Here is a 9,300-nt window from a genome sequence, read left to right on the forward strand (position 1 = left end):
CCGTCGACCGTTAGGTACTCATCATTGAACTTGTCGATGTATTTCCTAGTGGATTCGTCTTGTCTTTGGGTGATCCCGAGTAGGCTGATTGGATGTTTTGCTATGGTGATCCTGGTGGTGAACTAGGCCATAAAGTTCCTAGAAACATCGTCGAAACTGGCTTTAGAGCTGTTCGGGAGGGCATTGAACCACTTGATTGCGTGGCTGGTTAAGGTTACCGGAAAGGCCCTGCATCGAATCGCATCAGCGACTCCTTCCAAGTTCATCTTGGCCTCGAAGGCCGTTAGGTGTTCCTAGAGATCTTTGGTGCCGTCATACTTCATGTTGGTGGGTTTGTCAAACCCTTTTAGGAGTTTGACTTTTAGGATTTTCTCAGTGAATGGGGTAGCTCCCATTATCACATGCTCGCTTCGTGTTCGCTTGGTCTCCCGGCAGTGCCTTCGGTCGTCCTCATCGCAGTGGTGGTCCGGATCTTTGGAAACGTTACGGTCACGTCGTTTGCCATGTCATTGTTTGGATGAACTGTTGTTCTTGGGTTCACGATGCGATCGGGTCTTGGAGGTTGCTTGACTTGCGTGTTCCGGGTGATATCGCTCCTTTGATGTGTCTCGGCCTTCGAGGTTTTGTACTCTGAGAAAATGTTCTTGGATTATCTGGATTGGCTCTTCTCCTAGGCCATCGGGTGCTCGGATTTTGTCGAGCTGACGATCGTCCTCCTTCTATTGCTACCGGTCAAGGGTTGGCTAGCAATGCATGGCACTGGTTATCCTCCTGTGGGTGAGTGGGATATTGTCCCGAAGTTTGGGTGCTGAGCTTCACAGGTTTGAGTCATGGTGGTGGCTTGAGGGCTGTTCCTCGAGATTCTCCGTCATGCCGCCAAAACTTGGCAGTCCCCACAGACGGCACCAATGTATCAGAGGTCTCCAATACGGATAGTGGGATGGATCAAGGACTTGCGAATCAAGGCAGTTGCTGGATCATCTGATTGGAGTGGCAGGAGGTGGTACCTGCAAAGACACTCCGACGCTCAAGTTAGAATAAATCTAAGAGGTATGTGTGAAGAGAATGAGTAACGTACCTAAGAGCGCCTCTGCCTCCCTTTATATAGCTGGTGGTAGTTATCTTATCTTATCTAACTAAGATAAGGGAGGTATTTAAATTCGAACATGGGCTGGAGTATTGGAAGTTATTGATTTATTTTGGGCCGTGTTGATGGCCCAATTCTGGGTATCCGAATTTGTTGACCGTTTCGAGAAGAGACCTGAGAGCCGGGTCTGAAACAGATTCAATTCTATTTATTTATTTATTGAAAACTGCTGTTTTCATTTAATTTTAATATTTTATAACATTTATATATAGGAAAATAACAAAAGTAATATTTAGTAAAAAAAGTAATTTTTAAAAAAAATGAAACAGACACATTGCTTATCCAATGAAAAGACCTAGTATTTGTTAGTGCGTGATTGTATGATTCGATCAACAATTTTATCTTTTGGGCATGATTCTGTTTACAATTAGCCAAACTAAATTCTACAAGCATATATTAATTATTCCCATGTGTGAAAAACAAAATATAAATCGTTCAATTAGTTAGCATGGAAATATATTAGACGTTTCCTACCACAAAGAAGATTAGAATTGGGATCAAAGTTGAAAAACTCGAAATTTTATGTAAAATTAAAAAAATAAATTAAGATGTAAAACATAAATTTTTAACAAAATTTAAATCATAAAATTGTGAGTACAATTTTTTTTAAAAAATAATTGACTCATTTACAATCATAATATTAAAAAATTGTAAAAATTAAATTGAGATTCTAACTACTATAATTGAGATCAGTATTTATATTTATAACTCAAAGGTCAACTATATTTGGTGCAACTTGAAAGTTTATATTATCCTGAAACATTGCCTCTTGAGCTTCTAACTGCTTCAATACATATGCTTGTTCATTTGCCAACTGAACCCATCTGTTAATTTCACAACGATGATAATTAATTAATTCATTAGCCTCGCGCAACGCAACTGATGTCTGTTCCTTCAGTTGAGAAATCCTCATTTTTTCATCATTATATTTTTTCATCTGAAAAAATAAAAAATTCATATGACCTATTAAAATAGTAAACATATGATGATTAAACCAAATTCTTAACCAAAATAACAACGAGCAGTTGTTAGTTATAACTTATAAATAACAAAAACGAAAATGTTTGGGGTCATAATTTAAGAAGAAAGAAGTCATAATAACTTGCTTTTTTAAGTTTTTCTTTAATGGATTTGAAAAGTTTGTTTTTTAATTTTGTATCTTTTAATTATTGTTAAAATAAATAAATAATTTTAGATAAAAAAATCAGATAATCAGAATTTATTATTTTTTTCTATATTTTTAGTCATCATCTTAATCTCTTTAATCTAATAATCTAAAAAATACTTTAATTTGTATTCTATTTTAAATATTGATAGCTAACTGATGACCAAAAATACTTTAACTTTTTTTTAGAATAATAAATATGTAATTATAAATGTTATACGTATAAATTGATAGATGTTAAATTAAATAAAATAAAAGTATGTTATTATCTCTCTAAAATTACTTAAAAAAAATAACTGTAGGATATAAATGAATGAATACGTGAAAGAAAGTTTATACCAGTGTCAACCTAAAAGCCACATCACGAGTGGTTTTGTTCTTCAACCTAGCAGCAATGTGAAGACACTTAGCGAAAAAGTCCTCGCCAGCATACCTGTCATGTATGAATAATGAATTAAAAATAAGTAGTATTACATGTTAACAACCAAAATGGAATACACAAATTTATTTGGATTTATGGATATCATTTTATATCAGAGTTTTCCTTCTGTACTACAAAATCTATAGGAGAAAAATAAAATATATCAAGTTACTTATTAATAACTAAAAATCTCCCATATTACAAAATCTATTTCAAGTGCATGTGCTCTAATATTAAATAAACGTGCCTATTATGTTTAAGGATTAACAAAACCTTTATATGAACCTTGTAAGAGATAATAACAAACATAAGCCTAAAGCTACTGTGATTGTGAAACAACAACAACATTAAATAACTAATAAGTTAAACTAATTTCTATTCTAATTGGCATATGTTAAAGTGACTAACTAATTATAATTACGTCTATCTTTATTATTAATGAAAAATAATCTAGATAATAATAATAATAATAATAACTTACATTACAAGACTCTCTTCTAATAACTTCTGTTCATCATAAGACCATTCTACGGAATATTCTATCATTTGAGACGATTCATTGCTATTCATGGCTATTGTCGTGTTATCGCCTTCAATGAATTCAGTGTTGCTGATCATTAAAACATATAGAATAGTACTAGCATTCACACCACACCTAACAAAAATAGGATTATTTAATATTTCTAACATCATCCAAATCACTAAAGAATCTCAAATGCAACGATAATAATCTGTTTAACAAAAGAAAGTTTGAGAATAGTTTCTTGGAGAACAAAAAAATAATAGATAGATGGAGAAAAAGAAAGTATCCGAAGACTCGGGCCTTAATGATTCATATATACATATAGATATATATCATTTTTTAAAAAAGAAAAACATCTTAATTTAAATTTAAATTTAAATTCATATCATCCTAGATTCTCTAGATATTATTATTGTTATTTCCACACTACTCAATCTAATTTTCCCGCGAATTCTTCAAATAATAATGTGATTCATCAGTTCAATTTGAGAGTAAAAAATAATAATGCAACCGAAATTCAAAAGTTTTCGTCCTATAGATAGGATCTCTTAGTTATTACTGGCTCGAGAAGTAATTGAATAATTGATCAATACATAATCATATAATGCAATTAGCATGCGTTGTTTCTAAAAAAAAATTATTCATTTATTTTATTTTAATTTTTGGAATAAAAAAGATATTACCCTATTACAGCAAGAGATTGAATATACTACATGACTAAACACTTATTCTTTTTTACTAAATAGATAAAATAAATTGATTATTTATTAAATATATAATTTAAGAGTATTTATTTCTTTTATAATTTATGTTGTTGACACTAATATACATATTTCATTGACACTACTGGCAAAATAAATAAGAAAATTTATTATATATATCTTGTTTTAAAAAATTATCTTAATCATATCATATTGATAATAATGATAATAAAATGTGTATTAGTATCTTGTTTATATCATTAATAAGATAAGAATATATTTATAGTATAATTTAATTTAAATTAATTTAAAAATAAAATAAAATCGATATAATGTATTACTATTTATATGAGATGTGTATTTAATATGCATTTGATTGTGTTTATATGAGATGTGTATTCAATATGCATTTGATTGTGTTTGTGTGATTTTTTGAAATCGTCAAAATTTTAATTTCAGCAACAAAGTTGATAATTATTATCTATAACTGAATAACAAATTTTTTTTACTGGCGGAAGCCCTCATTATTATTATTATTATTTCATAAGTTACCTGAAATAGTGATGTGAGTCTGAACTTAAGATTTAAACTCCTTATGAAGCTGCGTTCGACTTGTATTGGTGTTGAGGTGTTGTCGTTCGAATTTTGTGAGGAAGTGATAAATGATATCTGCAAGAGACTAAGTTTTGGTGTTGATGTGTTGCCGTTCGAATTTTGTGAGGAAGTGGTAGATGATATCTGCAAGAGATTAAGTTTTTAGTAGGTTGAGACGTGAATATATCTAAAAAGTGTAGTAAATTTATAGTATCATAGATAACAATTTTTTTTAGTAATTTTAACTTTGTTGGTAGATAACCGTTCTTTTGATTTTAAAATTTTGTTAAAATTTATCTTTTAAGGTGAAACAAAAATAACAACAAAAATTTGAAAAGACGGTTACTTATTCAGATAAGAGTAACTCAGATAAGAGTAACGCGATACATTTTTCGTCACACCCAATCTCTTATGAAGTTGGATAAGTGAAAAAAACCACCCTTTAGAGGTTATAATTTGTTTTGAGTTAACATAGGCGTAAAATCTAAGATTATTATCGTACGAGAAAACCACAAATATGTCAACGCCTAAAATATGAGCAACTGATTGGAAATTGGAAAGTCAAACCCGATTTTGAAAGACATCTTCCTGTCAAGACGTGGCTGATTTTACAAATGAAAACTCTCAGCATTTTTTAAATTTCTGTCTGAAGTGCTGATGGGTGTTAATTAATTGTCACTGGCAAGTGAATTTTCGCGATTGTCAAAATCTTCACTGCTACAATCATTCCAGGCATTGGTGGTGCAGGCAAAGCAAGAGGTAGCAATTGAGCATACATGTTCTGTAACACAAGACATATTTCATACATTCAGTCTATAGTACTATAACTTTTAAGTTATTGGAGTGAGTAATGAAATGGCCAAACGAATTACCTGCTCAAGAAATGGGAAGGCAAAGTCGATCATATTGTTTACCCAAGCCAGTTCAAGGGCAAAGTCGATCATATTGGTACCTGATCAATGAAATAAATAAGCAACTCCTCAGCAAGTTCACGCTGGCCAGATTGTGAGGCTGTCTCCATGGCATCTTTGTATAGGTTATCCTTCTTTGACAAGGCAATGGATTGCTTAGAAGCTCATGCTCTTCAATCTGCATAAATATATAACAATATTACAATTATCTATCAGCTTTCTAGAACAGAAATCAGAAAATAATTATAATGAAAACAAATGTGGATCACCTTCTGTGCGAGGCCTATTTGATCAAAGTTATCATGCAAATCAATTGACTAGCGCAACCTATCATAATCTTCCTCCTCAACATATATCTCATTCAAGTATGTTGCTCAAACATAGTTGCAACCAGCCTGTTAAAAATAAGAGACTAAACTGGAGAAAGGATTTGTGTATTATTAAGTGTATTCAAGTTTCTAAAATGATACAATATAAAAGGGTATTTATAGATACTAAGAGAAGCGTAATAATAAAGACGTAATCTCATATAATAAATATTCAGATATGCTAAATAATGCTAATTGATCCTAATTATATTCTAACGTCCCCTCAAATTTAAGTGACATCTTGAGTTTGAAACTCATTAGGAGAAAAAAACTGCATAAACTGATAAAACAAGTGCACACAGAACTGTTGCAAGGAAGCAGACGGAATTGCTGCTTATCTGAAAAAAAGTGCAGAAGGAACTGCCGCTTGTCGGAAACTGCCACTTGTTTGAAGGAAGTGCAGATGAAACTGCCACAAAGAAACGCAGACAGAACTGCCACAAGGAAACATAGGCGAAAACGCAGATGGAACTGCTACGAGAGAATGCAGATGAAACTGCCACGAGAGAACACATACGGAACTGCCACGAGAGAAACACAGACGGAACTGCCGAAAGAGAGCAAAAACTATATGATATCTTCATGAGAAAAACAACGGATGATATTGATGTTTGATCATTCGACTCAAAAAGGCACAAGATAGAGAGAATAAGCTAGTCATTGAGGTGAAAAAGCATCAAAGAATGACAAAAGTTAATGAAAAATGGCATAGAAAAAAAGTGCACAAACTACGGTGATTTCACCGCAAGGAAAACAACCTATCATCTTCAAGAAGGATACTATGACTCTGATACCATGTTAGAAATAAGAGACTAAACTGGAAAAAGGATTTGTGTATTATTAAATGTATTCATGTTGTCTATTAAAGTTGTTTGAAATGATACAATATAAAAGAGTATTTATAGATACTAAGAGAATAATAATAATAAAGACGTAATCTTATAATAAATATTCAGATATCTTAAATAATGCTAATTGATTCTAATTATATTCTAACACGGCCTATGTAACATTAAAAGAAAAAATTTCTTTTGAGTGCTATATAAAGCAGGTTATACAATAAGATCTAACGAAAGTTTTTCCATTACTGATGCTACCTTCCGCATGATGTCAACAACACGAAGTGCAAGGACATTCAGAACATCATTGATAAGATCGGGATGCTCTTGGAAATAGAAGTGAACAGCCTTGTAATACAACTCCACATTTGCAACTTTGACAATAACATCTTTGAACTGCAGGTGATCCCATGCTTCAGGCGAATGGTTCATGATGGTGGTTGCAGCATTATCGAACTCATCATATTGGATATACAAATAGGTCAGTTCCTTCCAATGCTCATTATTGAAGCAACCTCTATTTTGGTAATATTCACTAACTTCTTCCAAGTCATCCACCTATGAAATTCACAAGAACAATCAACATATTAAGCATAGGAAATACAATAAACTCACTAACAGAACTTAAACGAATATCATTTTCCCATTACAATCTGAGCTCATTATTATGAACTTTCCAAACTGAGCCAGTTAAAATATTGACAGAAAACAACATACTACCTGAACAATAATGTTGAGTCCACATATTTGGGCCAAACGGAACTCCTCTGCATCAACACATGCAAAGCAAACTTCTTTCCACGTTTTGGCACTGTTAATATAGTTATTTTTTGTGTTTATAAAATGTATTTCATGTTGGAAATTTCTGTTGGGTGAAGCCTGAGGCTGATTTTTTTTATACGAAAATTATTGTTGTATTATTCTGGGTTAGGAAAAAGTGGTATGTTTTAATTTAGTACGGAGATAATCATAAATTGGAGGGTTCGATTTGTGTTTTAAAAATTAAAAAAAAATAAAGTTCACAAATTGAATGGTGAGGGTAGGTTTTGTGTTAGTTCACAAATCGGAGGATCAGTTTTATGTTAAAAATTAAAATTTACAAATTAGAGGGTTAGATTTGTGTAAATTCACAAATCGAAGAGTCGGTTTTGTATTTTAAAAATTATAAAAAAGTTAAACTTCACGAATTGAAGGTTCAGATAAACCGATAAAGTTACTGGTTTAATGGTTCATTGGTTTTACCGAGTTCAACCAGTTTAATTAAATATTAATATAATTATTAAAAAATCTAAAAATAATTTTAAATATATAAATTCAATAATTTCTAACTTAATAAAATTTAAAATTTCACCTAATAAATTATTTATAACTTAATATCATAAGTTCACAAACAACTTCAAAAGCCTTTTTTCTGCCTTATTTTTTTTGTTTTCCTCCAAAAGTCTTTTGAATTGAAGTTCAACATCTTTAGGCACTTTGTTACAAATTTTAATTTGTCCAAAAATTTTTGCAAGATGATATTTCATTCTATATATCCCCCTCCATTGTAAGTATTCAAGCAGAAAAAACATATATATTGAGCTAGTTATTTTTGTAATACTTCACTATAAAATATTGTCAAGCTGGATCAGATTTACCTCTAGAAGAACCAGTTTGAGAATCTTGAACAGCATTATCTTGTGGCTATGGGTTACTTTGTGATTGTTCCATATGTAACATACAAACAATAACCTCAGCAACCAAAATCATGAATACATAACAATAACCTCAGCAAACAATTACTAAACCAGCAAATAATAACCTCAGTCCTCAGCAACCAAAATAATAGCCTCAGCAACTAATAAATCATGAACAAATAACCTCAGAAAATCAAAAATCAAAATCATGAATCCAGCAAACAAATAAATCATGAACAAACAAGAAATAAATCAAAATCATGAATCCAGCAAACAAATAAATCAGAAAATCATGGACAAAAAATTAGAAATAACAAATAAATCTATTCCAGCAAACAATAACCCGAAAAATAACAGAGTACTACTTACTGGCGGCGATGAGGAAGGCGAGAAACGGCGACGGCAAAGGAGGCGACACCGACGAACACAGAAAATGCGAGCTCGGCGATGACAAGGATGAGGTGGGGGCTGCGGTGTCAAACCCGTCGCTGCGGTGGTGGCGGGCTGCGGTTGCTGCTCGATTGGTGGTGGTGGCTTCTATGGTTCTCAGAGAAGAGAGGAGAGATGAGTTTGTGAAGACCCAAGAAGATGGGTTAACGGGAAGATTTAGGGTTTAGTACGTTTAGCCTTTCTTCTTTCTTTTTTTTTTTTTTGCCAAACGATTTATAGACTTACTCGACCGATTAGATGAATAGTTCCTAGTAAACTTAGTTGAACCAATCGATCCGGTTCGATTTTTAGAACTATAGTTATTTTCATATAAAAAAAATCACACCAAGTTTTATACATTGTTAAAAAATACTATACATCTAATATCAAAATTAAAAAACTGAAAAATAAAGATTATAACTAAATTATTAAGAAAAGCGTGCATTATACATTATATTTTTATTTTTTTTATTGTAAAACAAATAATGTTCATTCTTCGCCTAATTTCTCTTTGGACTATAGTATT

Source organism: Arachis stenosperma, chromosome 10 (assembly GCF_014773155.1).
Source record: "Arachis stenosperma cultivar V10309 chromosome 10, arast.V10309.gnm1.PFL2, whole genome shotgun sequence".
Lineage (NCBI taxonomy): Eukaryota > Viridiplantae > Streptophyta > Magnoliopsida > Fabales > Fabaceae > Arachis > Arachis stenosperma.